The sequence below is a fragment of the Panthera onca genome, chromosome B3, assembly GCF_046562875.1.
Source record: "Panthera onca isolate mPanOnc1 chromosome B3, mPanOnc1 haplotype 2, whole genome shotgun sequence".
NCBI lineage: Eukaryota > Metazoa > Chordata > Mammalia > Carnivora > Felidae > Panthera > Panthera onca.
Genome location: NC_138344.1, coordinates 57,225,037 through 57,249,892, shown reverse-complemented (window position 1 = coordinate 57,249,892; position 24,856 = coordinate 57,225,037). Strand labels below are relative to the sequence as shown.

Genomic DNA, 24,856 nt, shown 5'->3' with positions numbered 1-24,856 from the left:
ATGGAGATCTGTCTGACTAGGTTTTCTTGAATTCTTAGTCTTCTTAAATGCATGTGGTAAATTGTTTTGTTTCCTTGATGATTTATGTCCTATTCAACAGATGCTCCAGCAACACTCTTTATAACTGCAAACTACTCTTTATAGCTCTTTATAACTACTCTATGAATGCAAACATTTTTATATGTTTATTGAAATATAATTCACATACCATAAAATTTACCCTATACAATTCAGTGGGTCTTAGCTCATTTACAGAGATGTTGTGCTACCATTACTGTGGGGAATAAGCTTAGGAATTCTCTGAGCTTGCACTGATGGGTTTACAAGGCATAAAGAATTAGAAATCCATAGAATGTATATATCCCAGTTTGGGTAAACAAGATTAGGTTAGGTAGATGGGGTAAAGACCCCCAGTATAGGACAAAGGTATAGGAAGAGGGAATCTAGGGATGAAAACATCCAAGATGAGGTAAACAAGATTAGGTATTCAGGGTGGAAATGCTCCCCAATTTAGTATAATAGCAGAAAACCGCTTTCACAAGAAGGAAGGGCTAAAATAGGTAAACAGGAAAACAGGAATTTAGACTGCAGCAAGGTGAAGTTACCCAGAGCAGAGCTAATTAGCAAAAGAAAGGTGCCTCCAAAACCCCCTTTTCCCCACACCCATGAGTTAATGTTCATGGTTTTATTGTCCCTCTGTGCATGCCTATCACACTTGTAAGCCTTCTGATCCTAATGCAAACAGAGCAAGCACCCTTACTTGGGGCCTTTCCTCCCGGACATTAGCTCTCTTGCACTTTCAATCCTGCGTTCTGCTCTCTTGCTGGACAAGAAAGAACTTCAGACCCAGAGTCTACGACACATTACCACTATCTCATTTTAAAATATTCCTATCACCCTAAAAAGAAGCCCCATACCTAGGAGCTATCATTTCCCCATTCTTCTTGCCCTCACTCCCAGGAAACTGCTAATCTACATTCTGTCTATATAGCTTTGCCTAATCTGGACATTTCACATAAACAGAATTATACAGTATGTGGCTGTATTGGTCATTTTGTATGGGTTCTCTGGGTTCTCCAGAGAAACAGAACCAACTTTCCTGTTGAGATATGATGAAGTATTATATGAATTGACTCATGTGATTTTGGAGGCTGAGATGTCACAGAATCTGCTAGCTACAAGCTGGAGAATGAGGAAAGTCAGTGGTAAAATTCAGTCCAAGTCTGAAGGCCTGAGAACCAGGGGAGCCAATAGGGTTACTTCCAAATCCAAAGGCCCAAGAACCAGGAGCACTGATGTCCAAGGGCAGAAGAAGATGGATGTCCCCTCTCAAGAAGAGAGAATTGCCCTTTCTCCATGTTTTTGTTTCATCTGAGTTCCCAGTGGATAAAGTGATGCCTATCCACATTGGTGAGGGTGGATGTCTTCACTCAGTCTACTGAATCAAATGCTAATCTCTTTCAGAACACCCTTTAAGCCACACCCGGAAATAATGTTTTACCAGCTATCTGGGCATCCTTTAGGCCAGTCAAGTTGACGCATAAAATGAGCCATCACAGTGGCCTTTTGTGTCTGCTTTCTTCCACTTAACATAATGTTTTCAATGTTCATCCATGTTGTAGAAGTATCAGCACTTCATTCCTTTTTATGTTTGAATAATATTTTATTGACCACAATTTGCTTATCTATTCATCAGTTAATGGGTATTTGGGTTATTTTTACTTTTTTCCTATTATGCATGATGCTGTTCAAAAGATTCATGGACAGCTTTTTTTCTTTGGATGTATGTTTCATTTCTTTTGGGTATATATCTAGGAGTGGAAGTGTTGTGTCATGGTAGCTCCGTCCTTAACATTTTGAGGAACTCTCCACTATTTGCCAAAGTGGCTGCACTATTATGTAATGCCGCCAACAGTGTATGGTAAGTGAGCGTTTGATTTTCTTCATTTCTTTACCAACACTTGCTATTGCTGGTGGTTTTTATTTTAGTCAGCCTATGATATGCAAAGTGCTACCTTGTCATAGTTTTTATTGGTATCTCTTTAATGACTAATGATATTGAGTATCTTTTCATTTGTTTTTGCCATTTGTATATTCTTTCAATAAATCTTTCCAAATCATTTGTTCATTTTTAAGATTGAGTTGTCTCCTTATTTTTGAGTTGTATGACTTTATACATTCTGGATATAAGTCCCTTATCAGATATATGATTTGCAGATAGTTGTCCCAGTTCTGTGGGTTATGTTCTAGCTTTCTCTATGAGGTCCTTTGAAGCGCAAAAGTTTTACATTTTGATGATGTCCAATGTTTCTATTTTTTTTTTCTTGTCACTTGTGTTTTTGGTGTCATATTTAAGAAACCATTGCCTAGCCTGAGGTTAAAAAAGATTTATCCGCACATTTTCTTCTGAGAGTTTGTGCAGTTTTAACTTTTATATTTAGATCTATGACCCATTTTCATGTAAGTTTTTATACGGTATAAGGTTGGGATCCAACTTCATTCTTTTGCATGTTGATACCTAGTTTGCCCAGTACCATTTTTTGAATAGATTACTCTTTTTCCATTGAATTGTCCTGGCACCACAGACACAAATATGTTTTAATGGTTACCATACAAGTTTGAACACATACTTACCTTTTACTAAATTCTTTAGTATTAGATTAGATATACTATTTTCTCAGGTGAATTATTATGGGGAATATAGATGGATTAACTTCTTGTATATAAATTTGGTAGCCTTTGAAGTAGACATAAAGATTTGGTTTTGTCTCCAAATTATGTAAGGGATCCTTATTCAAATGCTGAGGCTAATCTTTGTTTCAGAGTCTACTTCTCACAGGATTTGCCTGAGACATCTCTAACAAGGGGACACGGCCTCTCAGTAGAGAGGTTTACCCATGGTAGATTGCAGTTTGGAGCCCATGATCTTTGTGGACAGATGTTTTGTTAAAAGGCAAAGAGAAGAGGAAGACTAGCTATACGTGCCCAGTTTCTCCTTCCAAACTCACTAAATGAGAGTGGAGTGAATGAGGGGACAGAGGGTGACCAAGATTATAATGCTAACCCATAATGATGTATATGAAAAGAGACATAAAGAGGTGGAGAATAAGAATCCCCCCCCCCCCTCAAAACCATGTACCAAATACCCCTGGGCAAAGTGCCCTGCTCCGATAGAGAAGTCTTAATTTTTTCCTGCCTGCCTCCCCATTCCTCTTTCCCAAGTTATTCAGTGGGAAGAATCTGATATTCATTTTGCTTACTTATAGCTTTATGATGAGGGTTTACCACATACAGACTATAATTGTTTCTTGGTTGTAAGGCCTTTCATATGAACAGTGAGTCATCACAGGTGATGAATTTTTCATTTCCTTTCACGAAAAGGCCAATTGACTCAAAAACCCTGCTCAAAGCAAAGGATAAATTTGTTGGCAACATTTTTCTTCCTTCCTTCCTTCCTTCCTTCCTTCCTTCCTTCCTTCCTTCCTATTTATTTATTTATTTATTTATAACCACTATAGGCAAAAAGGCCATTGTTGCTAGCTTTGGTCTAAATATACTCTAAATTTTGGATAGAAATTTATGGCAATTCTACTTTGGGCCAAGAATTCATTTCTGGTCCCTATAAAATGACATTTTTGGCTCTACTTTATATGGAGCCAAAGGTGCATTAACATTTGCAAGCTGTTTCTTTGTATTCATGGTCTGATGAAAATGACTTGGGAGCCAGAAAATGTGAACCAAATTTCCATTTCTGTCATTGACTCCATGTGTGACCTTGGACAGGACTCTTCATTTCCTTGAACCTATTTTCTCCATCTACAAAATGGGGATAACAATAATAGAGGATATACGCTTCATTGCTTAATTTCCCACACATAATTTTTTCACATAATTAAATAGCTCATGTGAATAAAAGCTGGAAAACAAAAATTTCGTTATAAATGCAAGTCAACGGCATGACTCATGTTAAGGAACTTAAGACATTTCTGAAAATTTGGTATAAAATATAACACATAGTATTCTTTCCCATTTTTAAAATAATGATGTAGCCATATTAAAAACTGTTGACTTTAGCATGTAATAACAACCATTAAATTATGTTTTCAGAAACATAGTTTTCTCATAAAACAGATGTGTCCTTTTCTCCAAAATTTCAGTACCACTAGTTTTCTAATAATTTCTAGGTTACAGCAGAGTTTTGTGACATGTAGTTTTGTGTCTCAGAGGACAGTATGATGCCCAAGCCTGCATATTAACAAGTTAGTTATTACACAGCTCTACAGTATTAAAAACCCTATAAAACAGACATATTCAGAGGTAGTTTTAGAAACTCTAAATATTTTTTAATGTACATGGTATGTTAACTAACTGGAATTTAAATAAAAAAACTTTAAAAAGTAAATTTTTCAATGCAAACAAAATTCATGTTTTCTTTAAATAGTGAGCTCATCAGTTCAACTACTTAAAAAATTCCAACTTTTTTTACACAACTTTTAAGAAAAACCCATCTGTCATGAGAACCGGGCACATTCTGCTCTCACATCACAAAATGAAAACAGCATTTCAGATTGCTGCCGGGTCCTCGGGAGCAGGAGGGGGCTCTTTATTTATTTAAAAGATTTTTTTTAATGTTGATTTATTTTTGAGAAAGAGAGAGTCAGCATGAGTGGAGGAGAGAGAAAGGAAGACACAGAATTCGAAGCAGGCTCCAGGCCCTGAGCTGTCAGCACAGAGCCTGATGCGAGGTTCGAACTCAAACTGTGAGATTATGACCTGAGCTGAAGTCGGGAGCTTAACCAGCTGAGCAACCCGGGTGCCCCAGGAGGGGCTCTTTAGATGCTGCATGTGGCTCTACTTATCCTAAGCAAAGTTTCATTATAAAGATGGCTAGTATATAAAAGACAAACTTTTAGTTATTTCCTAGATTATAATGTAGCATTTACCTATTGAATCTAAAGAGGTTTATTTCAGCCTCACTTTTATTTTGAGATATTCAGGGACTGAGCATATGATGGAGTTCTGTAGTTCTGCATATTATTTCAGCTATGTTACTGGGTAGATGTTTAGATTAAGTGTGGTTTTGCTGAAATCATGCCGGCAAAGTTACTTCAAGGGACCTCACTGCTATCACGAGGTGGCTCACAGAGTAGGTGAAGTTCAGGTGGAGGTTCAGTCGCCCGTTTGGTCATTATCAAAAAAAGATTCATGGGTTCCATCTCTTGGATATTTTTATTGATCTGGTTGGGGAGATGATCTGGGAATATGAATTGAAAGGGAGAAAAAAAACCTTCCAGGTGATTCTAAAGTCCAGCCATGTATGAGAATCACTGTCTTACATTTCCTGAAGGCGTCTGGGAATTCAGGGTAAATGTCACTCATGTGATTGTCACCCTGTAGTTCCATCACCACCATGTTGAATCCCCAGTCCATGCTTTATGTGGGCTTGTTTCATCCTCATGGTCCTTGGATGCAGCTGGTATTTGGCCCCTGACTTCTATTTCACTTGTGCTCTAAACACCATGTTTATTTATTTTCCCAGTTGATGCCTTAATCTGGAATAGTTTGAGAATAAGGCCTGTATCTAAGTGGTTAGGGCATTTATTCATTTATTTTTCAACATCTGTTGGGTATGTAATATGTGCCCAGCAGACACATTTATTTCAGATGTAAGAGCACAAAGGAGGGGGACCCCCAGGCACAGCAAGTCTCTCTGAGGAAGGAGGGCATCAAATGGAGACACCCAGGTGGTTGAGGTGGAAAGGTCAAAAGCAGAACAAAAAAAAAACTGCAGGATATAAAAAAGGTGAAACTTTTTTTGTCTTTTTATCCCCTTAACCCGTCACAAAATTTTGTTCGTCTCTAGGTTGTACAAATTTAGCAGCTAGTGTTGTGTTTCTCATTTAAAAAGAAAAATTACTATTACTCTGATTATTGAAGATTATTTCAAATTCCTCCTTCAAAGCTCTTTGGAAATATTAATATCAAACAGAGATTTGAAAGGCAACCCTTGAAAATCCTACCAGATTGAATAGCTCTGATTCTACTGTTATGCTCTGCTGCATCCTGTATATAATAATAATATAGGACATTAACCGAAGATTATTTTCAATCTGGGCCATCCTTTTATGTCTTCAAAATGGCACACTCATATAATAATCTTATTCTGTAATGTTGTTTCTGCCATAATAAGCCACTCTTCCTATTAACCGTGTCATGGACTGTAATAGCCCCAGCAGTGATTGAGATCCAAATGAAATGGGAATTGGCTGACTTCTGCTGGATTCTTGTTAGGTTAAATTAGCTAATACATCGACAAAGCTACCCACCATCCAGACTTCTTGGTAGCTTTTTCAACATCTCGGCGAGCACTGAAGGTGCTCAGGTCGGCAGGTGGCTCTGAGGAAGGTCTTCTATTCTTGCCTTCTAGTAGCTGTGCCCCTGCTGAATCGAACGGCATTCCCATTATTTTACGGATAATGAGATGAGATGTGTTTATCACAGCAATTTATTGAAAACAAAAAAGTCACACATTAGCAAGCTAAAATTATAATTAAAGGAAAAAGCGGGGGGGGGAAAGCTTCTGCATAAATCATGCCAAAATTTCAAGGGACCAATCCTTAGAGGACAGAGACGTCAGGCTTCAAATTTGATGAGTAATTTTCCTGAGCCACGCAGCACCAAATACATCATCTGACACAGTTCTTTCTTTGATTTCCACTTAGGTTTAATGGTTGAATAATCATGGCTCATAAGTTTATCTTTAATAACAGTCGCAGCAGACAGTTTATTAGCAGATTCTGCAGGCTGCAGGGCTGTCATTTGCTGTTACAGTGATTGTCTGTTTTAAATATCACAGCTGTTGGTGTTTTTATTTATTTATTCATGATTTGATTCCTGCCTCTCCCACATCTCTGACGCTCAAAGGCAGGCTATTTTCCTTTCCTCTTTGAATTGTGAAAGGCTGCTGTGACAGTCCCTAGCCCAGGCCGTGGAGTGTCACACAGGGTCCTATGGTGCCGAACAAAAAGCCGCGTCTTCCTGAATCTGGCAGAACTCTTTATGAGAGCCGAGCCTTCTTGCGCGGGGCTTTCTCTGTCAGTGAGGGGTGGGCATGAATGGAATCCTATCAGGGGCTCTGGGCCAGTGAAGACCCTTCTTCATGCATTTCTTGGCCAGGAGAGGGGAGCCACAGGAGAAATGCAAATGCCCAGGCCTCTACTTTCCCATGTGATAGCACCGTGAATAAACATAGGAAGCGCTGTGAGCTGCGGTTTCCGAATTCAGCTGAAGAGAAGGCTTGGTCCATAACACACAGCATCTTTCATTGAGTTGTGGGGGGGGGACAGGCTTGTATTGAACAGATGACATTATTTCGTTTGTCTCCAGAAAGGCGCTGTGAGGAAGAGTTTACATAGAGCGATACAATTTTGTGAGGAGAAAAATCGGGGCCTTACATTCTCAGCATGACCTGGAATCAGGCACGGAATTAGAGGAGGCGGCTGCTGCCGTTAGGTAGGTGACTTGGGGGGAAAACGGACAGACCCCCAGATGCCAAAAGGCTCCCCCTCTCTCCTGAGGAAGTACGCTTCCTGTATCTCCTGTATCTTCCTATATCTCCTGAATAATAAGTAAAATAATGCCCCCCACCTGATAGCTGAGAGGTGGGCAAAGTACCATTCTACAACAGAAGCCTATAATGGGCACTCCCTCAACAGAGGGCACAAGAAATGTGTACAGCGAATCTCAGTTAATTTTCTGCGGGTAGGCTTGGATCCCTGGGAGGCCAGTGAAAGCAGAGAGAAGAAAGACATCACAAGAGGCACATCTTACCCATTTCTTGATCTTGGAGGGACATGTTCTGTCCTTCTGTCCCTCGCATACTCTAGAAGATATCTACCAGTTTTTTTGCCACGTTCAGAAAAAGGGAGACACGAAAGATCTCTGTGCCCCCTATTGCTTTGGGAAAGGGATTGCCACAATCTGCAAAGAGGCAATCACCTGCCCCTTTACTACCAGCAGCAGATTTTTTTTTTTTTTTGGCTTCCCCTGCCTTTCAGTAAGTGCTTTTGTAAAGTAACAGTAAAAGCTAACGTGCGATAATATTTCAGAAATTAATGGTGGGTGCTGAGGATTATGGAGCACTTTAATTTTTACTGTTGCTTTGCTAATATCTTTATGAAAATAATGAGCACCAGAAAGTGGTATCGATTGGTAAGGAGAGCCATATCCAGGATTCAGCACTGAGCCTTTCCACCTGCCTGGCTCCAGATGGACTCCCCAACATCAGGTTGAAATCAGATGACGACATTCTTTTTAACAGATCAGATACCTCTCAGGGCACCCGGGAAAAGGAAGTTCACTATCAACATCACTAGTCCTCACTTGTGTGCAGCTTAGTGGCTCTCTAACTCTGTGCCTAAAAAGCTCTTGGAGTCTGCAAGCTGGGTGCTAATATTCTAAGGCTAAAGACTTATAATAATTAGTCATTGTCAAAATAATAGAAATGTAATGCTCATAACGTTAATATAGTAGATATGGTTTTATTTTATTTTAAGCTTTTTTGTCCATAAATGTTCATTAAGACTTTGGCACTTGATGATATTTGCCTTAATGAATATCGGGCAGTATTTTTCTATTTAAATTATTTGTTGACTCCATTATGAAATCCTACTGATTCTACTTTGATATATCCAGCATTCAACTGATTTTCCTCATGGCCACACCTACTACTGTGGTCTGAGCCACCAAAGATCATGGTAATCACCTCCTAATAGGTCTGTTTGCTTCTGTCTTTGCTGCTATGTAGTCTATTCACCACACAGCAGCCAGAGTGAGCCTTTGAAAATGTAGGTCAGGGGCGCCTGGGTGGCGCAGTCGGTTAAGCGTCCGACTTCAGCCAGGTCACGATCTCGCGGTCTGTGAGTTCGAGCCCCGCGTCAGGCTCTGGGCTGATGGCTCGGAGCCTGGAGCCTGTTTCCGATTCTGTGTCTCCCTCTCTCTCTGCCCCTCCCCCGTTCATGCTCTGTCTCTCTCTGTCCCAAAAATAAATAAAAAACGTTGAAAAAAAAATTTAAAAAAAAAAAAAAAAAAGAAAGAAAATGTAGGTCAGATGATGTGGCTCTTGTTAAAAACTCGCAGTGGTTCCCCATTTCACTGCAGGGTAAAGCCCAAGTCTCTATAATGTCCTATGAGGCCCCACGTGGCTGGGCCCCTCCTGACTGTGCCTACCCCTCTTCCTCTAATTCACGCTGCTCCAGGCCCTCTGGCCTTCTGGCTGCTTTTTGAATATGCCAGGTAGAGGGGCCTGGAAGCCATGCCCGTTTTTCTGCCTTGGATGCTTTGCCACCAACTATCTGCTTGGCTGCAACCATTACTTCATTCAAGTTTTTGCTCACAGCTCATCTTCTCAGTGCAACCAACCTGCTTAATACTGCTGTTTCCCTTACCAACTCCCATCCCCTCTTGCCCTGCTCTACTTTTCCCCATCACATTTCTCACCTCCTAGCATTTAACCTGTTAGCATTAGCATGTCAGTACCACAAGAACAGCAATCTTGGTCTTTAACTGTATTTCACAACTTCTAGCAAGTGCTCCAGAAATATTTGAATAAATGAGTGCCTATTATGTGCCAAACTCTATGATATATAATAATTCACAAGACATATGTGCTGGCTTATAGTTCAGTATGGAAGACATACAATTAACCGGTAGATGGAGGAAAAAGAAAGAACAACATACCAAATGAATATTAGTGCAAGAAATCGTTAAGCAACAATGAAGCTGAGTCTAACAGTTTGTGTGTGTGTGTGTGTGTGTGTGTGTGTGTGTGTTTGCGTGTGTTGCATGTACTTATAGCTGTGACCTCATTCTGCATTACATTGTTATAGTTTCTGCCATTAAAATGGTTCCTTTAATGCAATTCAACACATTAGTATTCATCGTGGTCTCCAAGGAGCACTATGACTTTCAGGTGCTCCACACCTGAGGAAATTTAAGAACTGCTATTTGTGTGGTGATTTTCAAAGGGTGTTCACATGTGTTTTTCTCATCTAATTCTCGGAACAACCTTCAAAATATAGGTCTTCTGTATCATCTTCTTTGATAAGTCCTCCCAGTTTTGACTTTCAAGCTTCAAGCAAAGATGTTTTTAGGTAATTTCATAATTGAAGATGCCTATAGGTTCTATGAGATTTCTGTATGCTGTCGTTAGTGCTTTGGCTGCTATCCTGTGTTCATTTTTCTTTCTCTTTTTCAGTTTCATCCCACTACCATGAGTCTTTCTCTCAAAATAAGATTAAATTCTTCAATGATTGCTGGGAGTGGGAAAGGGCATCTTAACATAAACTTTTGTTTTCTTACTGTTCAGTTAGCTGGGCCCCAGACCTTAGGTCGGTCTCCTTCTCTTTCAATTTCATGGACATTGGAGAAAAAACATGGTTTAAGTAGTTGTAACCAATATCCTTGTTTCAAGAGCTCGTATTTGGGAAAGGGTGTCAGTGGTGTCGGCACTGTGGGGATACATTGTGCATACAAGGTTCCTTTGTATGTGTGTACAGTTTTTAAATCAACTTCCCATTTTAGAATAGATTTAGATTTACATAAAAGTCATAAATATAGTATAGAGATTTCAGATATATCCCACTCCCAGTTTTCTCTACTATAAACATCTTACATTATGGTACCTATGAAATAGCTAATGAACCAACATCGATACATTATTGACTAAATTCCATGTATATTCAAATTTATTATTTATTTTTATTTACTTATTTACTTACTTACTATCCTTTTTTAGTGTTCTAGGATCCCATACAGAATACAACATTACATTTAGCTATCATGTTGCCTTGTCTTGTTTTTGATGGGTTTGAAGGTTTTGAGGAGTACTAGTCAGGTATTTTGAAGAATGTCCCTCAGCTGGGATTTGTATGTTTTCCTCATAATTAGACTGAGGTTATGGGTTTGGGGGAAGAAGACCAAGACATATGGTACCACTTTCATCACATTATATCAAGATTATGTTCTATCAACATCACTTATTACTATTTTAAAAAGTTATTTATTTATTTATTTTGAGAGAGATTGAGAGTGAGTGGGGAAGGGGCAGAAAAAAAGAGAGAGAATCCCAAGCAGACTCCGTGCTGTCAGCAGAGTCTGATGTGGGGCTCGAACTCACGAACCATGAGATCATGACCTGAGCTGAAACTAAGAGTCCAGATGCTTAACTGACTGAGCCACCCAGGCACCCCTCAACATGACTTATTACTATTATGTTAATCTTTATCAACTGGCTTGGATAGTGTTTTTAAGGTTTCTCCACTGTAATCCCTGTGATTTTTATGTACCCTTTATTTTAACCAAATTAGAATTGTGCAGAAGTTTCCTTGGGCTTTCTGTCTTAGGTCTAGACTCTTCCATCCCTGAACCAACTCACCTTCCTCATATTTCCAAGATTTCCATAGATCTTTTTGTGGTTCAGATATTAGCTTGATGTCATCCATGGAGAAATAACAATTGTGGGAGTAGAGGGTGCTTTTGTTTATGTTTTTTTAGTTAGTGATTCAGATTAGCTATGAAATTAAATGCCTTGGTTTTTGAGCAATCAGGCTAAGGAATGCAAAAAGAAGACTAATGATTAATTTTGTGTATTTACAAAATTTTAGAATAAAAGTAGTTTAATTTCAAATTAGAGAAGTAATTCAGAGGCAGTGGAATTTAAAAAACAACAACAAATGAATAAACCAACAAAAAGCAGAATCAGACCTATAAACACAGAGAACAAACCGATGATTGCCAGAAGGGAAAGGGTTAGGGTTGGGCCGAACGAGTGAAGGGGCATGGAAGATACAGGCTTCCAGTTATGGAATGAATGTCATGGGAATAAAAGGCACAGCATAAATAATAAAGTCAGTAATTTTTTTTTTTATTTTTTTTATTTTTATTTTTTTTCAACGTTTTTTATTTATTTTTTGGGGACAGAGAGAGACAGAGCATGAACGGGGGAGGGGCAGAGAGAGAGGGAGACACAGAATCGGAAACAGGCTCCAGGCTCCGAGCCATCAGCCCGGAGCCTGACGCGGGGCTCGAACTCACGGACCGCGAGATCGTGACCTGGCTGAAGTCGGACGCTTAACCGACTGCGCCACCCAGGCGCCCCAAGTCAGTAATTTTTTAATAGTGATGTAACAGGACAGCCAGTAGCCACACTTGTGCTGAACATAGCATAATACATAAACTTGTCAAATCACTAAATTATACACCTGAAATTTATGTAACACTGTGTGTCAACTATACTCAGATAAAAAATAAATTAAAAAACAAACAAATAAAATAAAAAGTAAAAAGACCACACACACACACACACACATACACACACACACACATGAAAACAGGGAAATTTAGGAAAAAGAAGAAACAAAAATCATCTTTAACTATCAAGAGATAATTACTGCTATCAATTACCTTCAATCATTTTTCTACATTTCTATATGTGTATATATTTATACAGTATCTACTTATCTTCATTTTCTTTTGATTTGGGGGACTGATCTTATATCTATAGTTTGTATTTTACTTTTTACCCAGAATTTTTTCTCATTCAGCTTTATTTTAATAGGTCTTAAAATTCTGTGACAGATTTTTTGGTCAAATTGTTTCCATTAAAAAGTACTGATTTTAAAAACTAGTAATGTAAATTTGCCACAGGAAAACAACAACAACAACAACAACAACAACAAATGATCCACAAAACATCCTCTTTTCTCCCTGAAAGTTTTACATTGCGTTATTATCATTAACCAGACTTTACCATTAAACTTAATTGGCCAATGGAGACAAGCAGTTCTAGACCTTCCACCACTGATTAAGACTGGGTGGCAAGTATTGGGGATAATATTCATTTAGCCTACTGAGTTTTTTATCAGAAGACTTGGGTATCTTACCTGTCCCAACAACCTTCTTGTCCACTGATTTGATGACACACCCACAGCAACGGTCTGTTGGAAATAACAATTAGCTAGGAGCACCTGGGTAGCTCAGTTGGTTAAGTGTCTGACTTCGGCTTGGGTTATGATCTCGTGGTTCATGGGTTTGAGCCCCATGTCAGGCTCTGTGCTGACAGCTCAAAGCCTGGAGCCTGCTTTGGATTCTACATATCCTTCTCTCTCTCTCCCCCTCCCTGGCTTGTGCTCTGTCTCTCTCTGTCTCTCAAAATTACATAAACACTTAAAAAAATCAGCCAAATGACCCAGAGGAGATAGAGAAGCTCTCAACATACAAGCTTTCTAAGAAGTGTATCAATCATGACAGCATCACCAGATTTCAAAAATCTGAGGCCATCTTCCAGCTTCTTACCAGAATGGTGATCAATCTTCTTCAGCTCAGTAAACTTTGCAAACAATGTGAGGTACATGACCAACACTCCAGCACAGGTTCATTGCTAGCACTGATTTGGTGTGGGTGGTTCAAGGTAATCACCTGAGCAGTGAAACCGGCTAGTTCATTGGTGGGTCATTTTTGCTATCACCATCCAAATTGCAATGATGAGCATCTTTGACAGACACATTCTTGACATCGAAGTCCACACAGTCCTGAAGAAGAGCTTCACTCCTCCTTCATGGAACATTTCAACGGACTTTTCTTCAGTTGTAACACTGATGGTAACAAAAATGACCTCAATGCCATGTTTGAAAACACAGTCTCACAGGGATAGTATCAACACCACCAATTTGGTGGACATCCTAGAACAAACCCAAGGCTTGTCAGCTGGATGACTTGGTGACAGAATGCAATCCAGAGCTTCAAGCACTATTGTCCCACAGGCAATGCCATCTTACTGATGACTTTTCATCCCTTGAACCAAGGCATGTTTGTACTTGGTTTCAGCATGTTGTCACCATACCAACCAGAAATTGACACAAATACTGCCGGGTCCGGGTTGCAACCAGCTTTCTTAATGTACATACTGACTTCCTTAATGATTTCCTCCATACCTCTCTGGCTGAAGGGTGGTTCAGTGGAATCCATTTTGTTAACACCAACAATTAGTTGTTTCATAGCTAGTGTGTAAGCCAGAAGGGCATGCTTACGGGCCTGCCCATTTTTGGATATACTTGCTTCAAGTTCACCAATACCAGCAGCAGCAATCGGGCCTGAAAATTTTAGGCACAGACTGAGATGTGCCTCTAATCATGTTTTTGATAAAGTCCCTATATCCTGAGGCATCAATGATAGAAACATAATACTGTCTCAAATTTCCACATGGAGATATCAATGGTGATCCCTTGCTCACATTCAGCTTTCAGTTTATCCAAGACCCAGGCATGCTTGAAGGAGCCCTCTCCCATGTCAGCAGCCTCCTTCTCAAATTCTTCAATGTTCTTTTTGTCAGTCTCCCCACATTTGTAGATCAGATGGCCAGTAGTCATGGACTTGCCTGGATCACATGTCTAATGATGCTGATGTTAATATGAGTTTTTTCTTTCCCTATTTGGCTTAGATTTAGCAGTAGTTTTCATGGCACCTGTGTTCTAGCAGCAAACTCATGGCAGAAAAAAATACACTAAAATTATATATGGAGGATTTATTTCCTTTTGTTAATTAAGTTAAAAATGGCTGACTCCAGTAGAAGCATTTAATCATACACTTAGTTTTGGCAATTTTATTTAGGGAATTTATAATTTATAATTACATAATTATAATTTATAATTCATAATTATTTCCTCTGTCTTCAATTCCATGATGAATATCTTTGATGCATCTTTGGAATAATCTTTGACTGTATTTTTTATTATTTCCTTATTATAGTATCGATGTCAAGCTCATTAGAATCCACATTCTTGAAGATGAGATGGAATGTATACTATAAGACCACAGAATCTACTTGTCCTTTTCTGGAAATCAAGATTTAACTAGTCTGGTGCCTCTGGAGGAACAGAATCTAACATAATGTTCTTCTGCCTCTAAGATTTCATGACTCTATGATTAGCTAGTCTTAGAAATTTTTTCTTATACACACACACATACTTCAATGTGGACAGTACAACTTAGACTAGGATCCTATAGATAGTAATTAAAATTAAAATTTCATTAGCAATTGGATAGATTATTAAGCCTAATATTTTAATTGATAATGTTCAGTATAATTCACTCAGTGTTTTGGGGCAGTTAGTAGAACTTGAATATGAGCTAGTGTTATTAAGTCAGATTCTATAAACATAGCTTGATAAGGCCTTAGATTATGAGGTGACGAAGTTAATAACATGTGCTCACTATTTCAAATCAAGCTCTAAAAAGCAAGCATTGAAAATATGAAGTGGTTCTCCCAATATAGTTCATGTGGTTTTAGTCTTTTTTTTTTTTTTTTTAATATATGAAATTTACTGTCAAATTGGTTTCCATACAACACCCAGTGCTCATCCCAAAAGGTGCCCTCCTCAATACCCATCACCCACCCTGCCCTCCCTCCCACCCCCCATCAACCCTCAGTTTGTTCTCAGTTTTTAACAGTCTCTAATGCTTTGGCTCTCTCCCACTCTAACCTCTTTTTTTTTTTTTTTTTTTTTTTTTTTCCTTCCCCTCCCCCATGGGTTTCTGTTATGTTTCTCAGGATCCACATAAGAGTGAAACCATATGGTATCTGTCTTTCTCTGTATGGCTTATTTCACTTAGCATCACACTCTCCAGTTCCATCCATGTTGCTACAAAAGGCCATATTTCATTTTTTCTCATTGCCACGTAGTATTCCATTGTGTATATAAACCACAATTTCTTTATCCATTCATCAGTTGATGGACATTTAGGCTCTTTCCATAATTTGGCTATTGTTGAGAGTGCCGCTATAAACATTGGGGTACAGGTGCCCCTATGCATCAGTACTCCTGTATCCCTTGGATAAATCCCTAGCAGTGCTATTGCTGGGTCATAGGGTAGGTCTATTTTTAATTTTCTGAGGAACCTCCACACTGCTTTCCAGAGCGGCTGCACCAATTTGCATTCCCACCAACAGTGCAAGAGGGTTCCTGTTTCTCCACATCCTCTCCAGCATCTATAGTCTCCTGATTTCTTCATTTTGGCCACTCTGACTGGCGTGAGGTGGTATCTGAGTGTGGTTTTGATTTGTATTTCCCTGATAAGGAGCGACGTTGAACATCTTTTCATGTGCCTGTTGGCCATCCGGATGTCTTCTTTAGAGAAGTGTCTATTCATGTTTTCTGCCCATTTCTTCACTGGGTTATTTGTTTTTCGGGTGTGGAGTTTGATGAGCTCTTTATAGATTTTGGATACTAGCCCTTTGTCCGATGTGTCATTTGCAAATATCTTTTCCCATTCCGTTGGTTGCCTTTTAGTTTTGTTGGTTGTTTCCTTTGCTGTGCAGAAGCTTTTTATCTTCATAAGGTCCCAGTAATTCACTTTTGCTTTTAATTCCCTTGCCTTTGGGGATGTGCCGAGTAAGAGATTGCTACGGCTGAGGTCAGAGAGGTCTTTTCCTGCTTTCTCCTCTAAGGTTTTGATGGTTTCCTGTCTCACATTCAGGTCCTTTATCCATTTTGAGTTTATTTTTGTGAATGGTGTGAGAAAGTGGTCTAGTTTCAACCTTCTGCATGTTGCTGTCCAGTTCTCCCAGCACCATTTGTTAAAGAGACTGTCTTTTTTCCATTGGATGTTCTTTCCTGCTTTGTCAAAGATGAGTTGGCCATACGTTTGTGGGTCTAGTTCTGGGGTTTCTATTCTATTCCATTGGTCTATGTGTCTGTTTTTATGCCAATACCATGCTGTCTTGATGATGACAGCTTTGTAGTAGAGGCTAAAGTCTGGGATTGTGATGCCTCCTGCTTTGGTCTTCTTCTTCAAAATTACTTTGGCTATTCGGGGCCTTTTGTGGTTCCATATGAATTTTAGGATTGCTTGTTCTAGTTTCGAGAAGAATGCTGGTGCAATTTTGATTGGGATTGCATTGAATGTGTAGATAGCTTTGGGTAGTATTGACATTTTGACAATATTTATTCTTCCAATCCATGAGCAGGGAATGTCTTTCCATTTCTTTATATCTTCTTCAATTACCTGCATAAGCTTTCTATAGTTTTCAGCATACAGATCTTTTACATCTTTGGTTAGATTTATTCCTAGGTATTTTATGCTTCTTGGTGCAATTGTGAATGGGATCAGTTTCTTCATTTGTCTTTCTGTTGCTTCATTGTTAGTGTATAAGAATGCAACTGATTTCTGCACGTTGATTTTGTATCCTGCAACTTTGCTGAATTCATGTATCAGTTCTAGCAGACTTTTGGTGGAGTCTATCGGATTTTCCATGTATAATATCATGTCATCTGCAAAAAGCGAAAGCTTGACTTCATCTTTGCCAATTTTGATGCCTTTGATTTCCTTTTGTTGTCTGATTGCTGATGCTAGAACTTCCAGCACTATATTAAACAGCAGCGGTGACAGTGGGCATCCCTGTCGTGTTCCTGATCTCAGGGAAAAAGCTCTCAGTTTTTCCCCGTTGAGGATGATGTTAGCTGTGGGCTTTTCATAAATGGCCTTTATGATCTTTAAGTATGTTCCTTCTATCCCGACTTTCTCAAGGGTTTTTATTAAGAAAGGGTGCTGGATTTTGTCAAAGGCCTTTTCTGCATCGATTGACAGGATCATATGGTTCTTCTCTTTTTTTTTGTTAATGTGATGTATCACGTTGATCGATTTGCGAATGTTGAACCAGCCCTGCATCCCAGGAATGAATCCCACTTGATCATGGTGAATAATTCTTTTTATATGCTGTTGAATTCGATTTGCTAGTATCTTATTAAGAATTTTTGCATCCATATTCATCAGGGATATTGGCCTGTAGTTCTCTTTTTTTACTGGGTCTCTGCCTGGTTTAGGAATCAAAGTAATACTGGCTTCATAGAATGAGTCTGGAAGTTTTCCTTCCCTTTCTATTTCTTGGAATAGCTTGAGAAGGATAGGTATTATCTCTGCTTTAAATGTCTGGTAGAACTCCCCTGGGAAGCCATCTGGTCCTGGACTCTTATTTGTTGGGAGATTTTTGATAACCGATTCAATTTCTTCGCTGGTTATGGGTCTGTTCAAGCTTTCTATTTCCTCCTGATTGAGTTTTGGAAGAGTGTGGGTGTTTAGAAATTTGTCCATTTCTTCCAGGTTGTCCAATTTGCTGGCATATAATTTTTCATAGTATTCCCTGATAATTGTTTGTATCTCTGAGGGATTGGTTGTAATCATTCCATTTTCATTCATGATTTTATCTATTTGGGTCATCTCCCTTTTCTTTTTGAGAAGCCTGGCTAGAGGTTTGTCAATTTTGTTTATTTTTTCAAAAAACCAACTCTTGGTTTCATTGATCTGCTCTACAGTTTTTTTAGATTCTATATTGTTTATTTCTGCTCTGATCTTTATTATTTCTCTTCTTCTGCTGGGTTTAGGCTGCCTTTGCTGTTCTGCTTCTATTTCCTTTAGGTGTGCTGTTAGATTTTGTATTTGGGATTTTTCTTGTTTCTTGAGATAGGCCTGGATTGCAATGTATTTTCCTCTCAGGACTGCCTTCGCTGCATCCCAAAGCGTTCGGATTGTTGTATTTTCATTTTCGTTTGTTTCCATATATGTTTTAATTTCTTCTCTAATTGCCTGGTTGACCCACTCATTCGTTAGTAGGGTGTTCTTTAACCTCCATGCTTTTGGAGGTTTTCCAGACTTTTTCCTGTGGTTGATTTCAAGCTTCATAGCATTGTGGTCTGAAAGTATGCATGGTATAATTTCAATTCTTGTAAACTTATGAAGGGCTGTTTTGTGACCCAGTATATGATCTATCTTGGAGAATGTTCCATGTGCACTCGAGAAGAAAGTATATTCTGTTGCTTTGGGATGCAGAGTTCTAAATATATCTGTCAAGTCCATCTGATCCAATGTATCATTCAGGGCCCTTGTTTCTTTATTGACTGTGTGTCTAGATGATCTATCCATTTCTGTAAGTGGGGTGTTAAAGTCCCCTGCAATGACCACATTCTTGTCAATAAGGTTACTTATGTTTATGAGTAATTGTTTTATATATCTGGGGGCTCGGGTATTTGGCGCATAGACATTTATAATAGTTAGCTCTTCCTGGTGGATAGACCCTGTGATTATTATATAATGCCCTTCTTCATCTCTTGTTACAGCCTTTAATTTAAAGTCTAGTTTGTCTGATATAAGTATGGCTACTCCAGCTTTCTTTTGGCTTCCAGGAGCATGATAAATAGTTCTCCATCCCCTCACTCTCAATCTAAAGGTGTCCTCAGATCTAAAATGAGTCTCTTGTAGACAGCAAATAGATGGGTCTTGTTTTTTTATCCATTCTGATACCCTATGTCTTTTGGTTGGCGCATTTAATCCATTTACATTCAGTGTTATTATAGAAAGATATGGGTTTAGAGTCATTGTGATGTCTGTATGTTTTATGCTTGTAGTGATGTCTCTGGTACTTTGTCTCACAGGATCCCCCTTAGGATCTCTTGTAGGGCTGGTTTCGTGGTGACAAATTCCTTCAGTTTTTGTTTGTTTGGGAAGACCTTTATCTCTCCTTCTATTCTAAATGACAGACTTGCTGGATAAAGGATTCTCGGCTGCATATTTTTTCTGTTTAGCACACTGTAGATATCGTGCCAAGCCTTTCTGGCCTGCCAAGTTTCAAAGGAGAGATCAGTCACGAGTCTTATAGGTCTCCCTTTATATGTGAGGGCATGTTTATCCCTTGCTGCTTTCAGAATTTTCTCTTTATCCTTGTATTTTGCCAGTTTCACTATGATATGTCGTGCAGAAGATCGATTCAAGTTACGTCTGAAGGGAGTTCTCTGTGCCTCTTGGATTTCAATGCCTTTTTCCTTCCCCAGTTCAGGGAAGTTCTCAGCTATAATTTGTTCAAGTACCCCTTCAGCACCCTTCCCTCTCTCTTCCTCCTCTGGGATACCAATTATGCGTATATTATTTTTTTTTAGTGTATCACTTAGTTCTCTAATTTTCCCCTCATACTCCTGGATTTTTTATCTCTCTTTCTTTCAGCTTCCTCTTTCTCCATAACTTTATCTTCTAGTTCACCTATTCTCTCCTCTGCCTCTTCAAGCCGAGCCATCGTGGATTCCATTTTGTTTTGCAATTCGTTTAAAGCGTTTTTCAACTCCTCGTGACTGTTCCTTAGTCCCTCGATCTTTGTGGCAAGAGATTCTCTGCTGTCCTGTATACTGTTTTCAAGCCCAGCGATTAATTTTATGACTATTATTCTAAATTCACTTTCTGTTATATTATTTAAATCCTTTTTGATCAGTTCATTAGCTGTTGTTATTTCCTGGAGATTCTTCTGAGGGGAATTCTTCCGTTTGGTCATTTTGGAGAGTCCCTGGCGTGGTGAGGACCTGCAGTGCACTTCCCCTGTGCTGTGGTGTATAACTGGAGTTAGTGGGCGGGGCCGCAGTCCGACCCGATGTCTGCCCCCAGCCCACCGCTGGGGCCACAGTCAGACTGGTGTGTGCCTTCTCTTCCCCTCTCCTAGGGGCGGGATTCACTGTGGGGTGGCGTGTCCCGTCTGGGCTACTTGCACACTGCCAGGCTTGTGTTGCTGGGGATCTGGCGTATTAGCTGGGGTGGGTAGGCAAGGTGCACAGGGGCTGGAGGGGCAGGCTTAGCTCGCTTCTCCTTAGGTGATCCACTTCAGGAGGGGCCCTGTGGCAGCGGGAGGGAGTCAGATCCGCTGCTGGAGGTTTGGCTCCGCAGAAGCACAGAGTTGGGTGTTTGTGCGGAGCGAGCAAGTTCCCTGGCAGGAACTGGTTCCCTTTGGGATTTTGGCTGGGGGATGGGCGGGGGAGATGGCGCTGGCGCCTTTGTTCCCCGCCAAGCTGAGCTCTGCCGTCCGGGGGCTCAGCAGCTCTCCCTCCCTTTGTCCTCCAGCCTTCCCGCTTTCAGAGCAGAGCTGTTAACTTATGACCTCCCAGACGCTAAGTCGCGCTTGCTGTCGGAACACAGTCTGTCCGGCCCCTCCGCTTTTGCCAGCCAGACTCGGGGGCTCTGCTTGGCCGGTGAGCCGTCCCTCCGCCCCGGCTCCCTCCCGCCAGTCCGTGGAGCGCGCACCGCCTCGCCGCCCTTCCTACCCTCTTCCGTGGGCCTCTAGTCTGCGCTTGACTCCGGAGACTCCCTTCTGCTAATCCTCTGGCGGTTTTCTGGGTTCTTTAGGCAGGTGTAGGTGGAATCTAAGTGATCGGCAGGACGCGCTGTGAGCCCCGCGTCCTCCTACGCCGCCATCTTCCGGAACCCCCCATGTGGTTTTAGTCTTAACTGCTATTGTGGTGAGATTAATTTCACTCCTATTATTTATTTGAGATACAGAGAATTTGGATAGGGTCCAGAGGAAATGAGAATAAAAATGAAAATGATTAGATGGTTGATTGAGAAACACTGAACTCATTGGGATTATTGAGTTTGGAGCAGACTAAGGAGATACTTAATGACAGTTTCTGACTGTAGAGGTGACACTATGTTATGATTACCTATGTGTAACCAATTTCAACTTCTACCAAGAAAAAGGCACATTTACACAAGTATGGATTTGCTTTGGTCTTTGAGAAGATGTAATAAACTAGTGGACAGCTGCAATTTGTTATCAAGTGTAGGATGCATTGTAGCCGGGAGAAAGAAGGCTCATAGCTTACAAGGAGAGGTCCCAGGAAATGAATGAAACTGCACAACAGAACAGTGTGCAGACAGGAAGTGATATCACTTCCTATCACTTTAGTTGGTGCCTCTTTACAACTGGCTTGGGGGCTACTGAATATAGGCCATTGTCCTCTTGCTATTCTGTGCTTATTGTACATTAGCAGGAGTTGATTGACATCAATTCCCTTTGTTTATGTAAATAGCATCTGTGAACTGTAATGTGACATTTTTGGCTCATGTAATAAAAATGCAAAGTATGTATGTCTGTAAGTCACACTGATTTAGAAAGGTCTACTTTATTCCAGTATAACAAATTATTCCCATGGAGTGTGTTAAGCACTTTTGGAAACTTATTTTGGTCATTGAATCAATAAAGCACTATTTGGAAAATTAATGCCTTAAATTATACTATGTGGTATGTTCAAGTTGCTGGGTTACACAGATCTGAAAATTGGGGCAGGGGTATTGTGCATTCTTCGTGAGGAATCTAGAATCGAGTATTACATGGATAAAAGAATGGTGATGACAACGCAGATTTTCTTAGTAGTCACAGGCCCATTTCATTTGGTCTTTAACTCAGGGCAGGGACAGCCCCTGATATGATCTCATGTTTTCTCATTGCTCTAGGACTCCATCTATAACCCTTCCACTCAGACCCTGTTCTTGGATTCTGCTTCTGTTTCTTTCCTCCAAATTTCCATTCAATTTGGTCTACTGAATTCTTGTTTTGAAACAACATAGTATAATGCTAAGACTTTGTGCTCTTGAGTCCTTAGACCTGGGTTCGAAAGCAGCTCCATCTCTTTCCTAATTTGGAACTTTCACTAAATTTTTTAACCTCTCTGAGACTCAGTCTCCTTACCTGTGAAATTAACATAATAATATCTATAATGCACAATTAAATGCAGTAACCTTTATAACAGATTTACCCCATGTGGCACACATTAAAAGTAAAAATTTCTAGGAGAAAAATAAGCTGTGTTTTTTCCATTTGATCTTTTTCTCCAACTCTGAGACACTACTGATTATTCAATAAATACTTATTGAGCACTTATTATGTTACAGCTTTGTACACAATAGTGTACAATAGTTTGTGCTGGATAGCTAATAATAATATAATGATAATGATAAAAATAGACCGTTCCTTATATTCATGGAGCTGACAGTAGATTATGATTCACCATTGGCTCAATAATAGCTTTACAAAGAAAAAGCTACATTAAGCTATGTATTCATTTTGAGGTATACCACGATCTCAGTGATGTATAAAAGGGGACAATGTAGAAAACTTTTGTATAATTATTGTCCCACTCCAAAGGTAAAACTAAACAATTTCTGAATACTGGTCATAATCTTGGATTTGTCTTTGATTATATTTGTTCTATTCCCCAGCTAATCTATTCCTCCTCAGTAGTTCTCATAGGCTCCACCCAATCCTGTGATTGTTGATCAGGGGTATATTCAGGCCCTGCTCCTATCTTTCTCACCCATTGTTTCACTAATGCTTTGGGCTATGCCTGAAAATTCCAGTCCTGGTGAGGTGTCACAATCAAGAAAGCACAGTCAAGTGACCAAAAGTAATTTCATACAGTTCCAGTGGTCACTTCTTGCTTCCTTTCTTGCAGAACTTGAAAGAACATCCAATCCTTTACCCCTAGTGCTGCTTATTTCCATACCCTATTCCTTATTTTCTTCTCTACCTCTCAAACATGCCCAACCTCTCCAAAACCTCTTTTTCCATTACTTATATTCTTAAAAAAATTTTTTTAATGTTTATTTATTTTTGAGAAAGAAAGAGTTAGACTGTGAATGGGGGAGGGACAGAGAGAGAGGGAGACACAGAATCTGAAGCAGGCTCTAGGCTCTGAGGTGTCAGCACAGAGCCCAGTGTGGGCCTCGGACCCACAAACTGTGAGATCATGACCTGAGCTGAAGTTAGGTGTTTAACTGAGTGAGCCACCCAGGCTCCCCTCCATTACTCACATTCTTAACATTCTTCTTAATATATTTCTTCACCTCTGTGATTAAAATCAGAGAAGAAGGAAATGCCAAATAGGCAATGCCAGGATTTTTCCTAATTGGAGGAAAGAAGGAAGGTGAGGCTGTGAATTTTAATTCATAATTAATAATTTTATTTCTGTCTTGCAGTTATAACTTCTTGCTACCCTCACCTAAAGATTGAGCACTATGAAGGGCATCTGGCTAAGGGGTGAGGATAGGATCAGTTGGAAGTCGGAAGAATTGATTGACTTGGTTCTTGCAACTGCCTAACTCTTCTCGGGTGCATTTCTGTAGCTTTGGCAATGGGGTCTCCTTAACTCTCTCCCAGGTAGACTTTAGCGACAATCTTGGGCTTGGGTAGGAGCAACATCTAAGCCCTATTAAAGCTGCCCATTGGTTCAATATAAACTTAGTTTTGCCGTTGCTTCCCCTGATATTTGAACCCCGTTTCTCTGGTAACATTACGTTTGTCTGATACTCCAGGTAGCACTGATTGAGTTCTAAGGGCCAATTCTTAAAGAATTTTCAGGACATTTAGGGTTAGCATGGTGGCCATAAAATGATCATTTAATAATGTGCAAGGGCTAGCAAAAAAACTAAGAGTATTGATATTAAAATATCCATAACTTACTCTAATAATTTGACCTCTGCATTACTATATGGCTATCTTGTAATTTGTCATATGTGCTTATTGATCTTTAGTTATAGGACTATTTTTAATGAGGGATGTCAGCATATAGGATTCACCTTATTAGAATAAGTACTGAATTTGGGTGGAATTGGACTTCCGGGTGTGTGGTCTGGGAGGGTATGCTCTAGAGAAGACTGTTTCAGATTTGTTTCATGCACCTTATATCTTCCATGTAGGAAGGAAAGTTGCACAATATATAGCAAATTAGGACAATGATATTATTGGGTTAAATCATAACTTAATTATTCAGTTACTTGAGGCTACATAATCATTGAGCCATATCTTTTGATAATGTTCCTTTAGACTCTCTGGGAGTAACCAAATTTAGAATGATGTGCTGTCATGCCACTTCTAAGAAACATTTCGTATGCTGTCCTTGGTGATTGGTTACCAATGCCTCAGAGAATACTGTTTGTGTAAATTTCATTAATTATTTCACTTCAAACATGATGAAAGTGTTTTTTAAAAATG

General features: G+C 39.6%; 1 pseudogene; it reads right to left on the bottom strand.

Moving 5' to 3' along the window:
* Positions 1-6,301: 6,301 nt before the first annotated feature.
* LOC132669658 (elongation factor 1-alpha 1-like) overlaps positions 6,302-24,856 on the bottom strand; it is a 32,117-nt pseudogene continuing 13,562 nt past the window's right edge.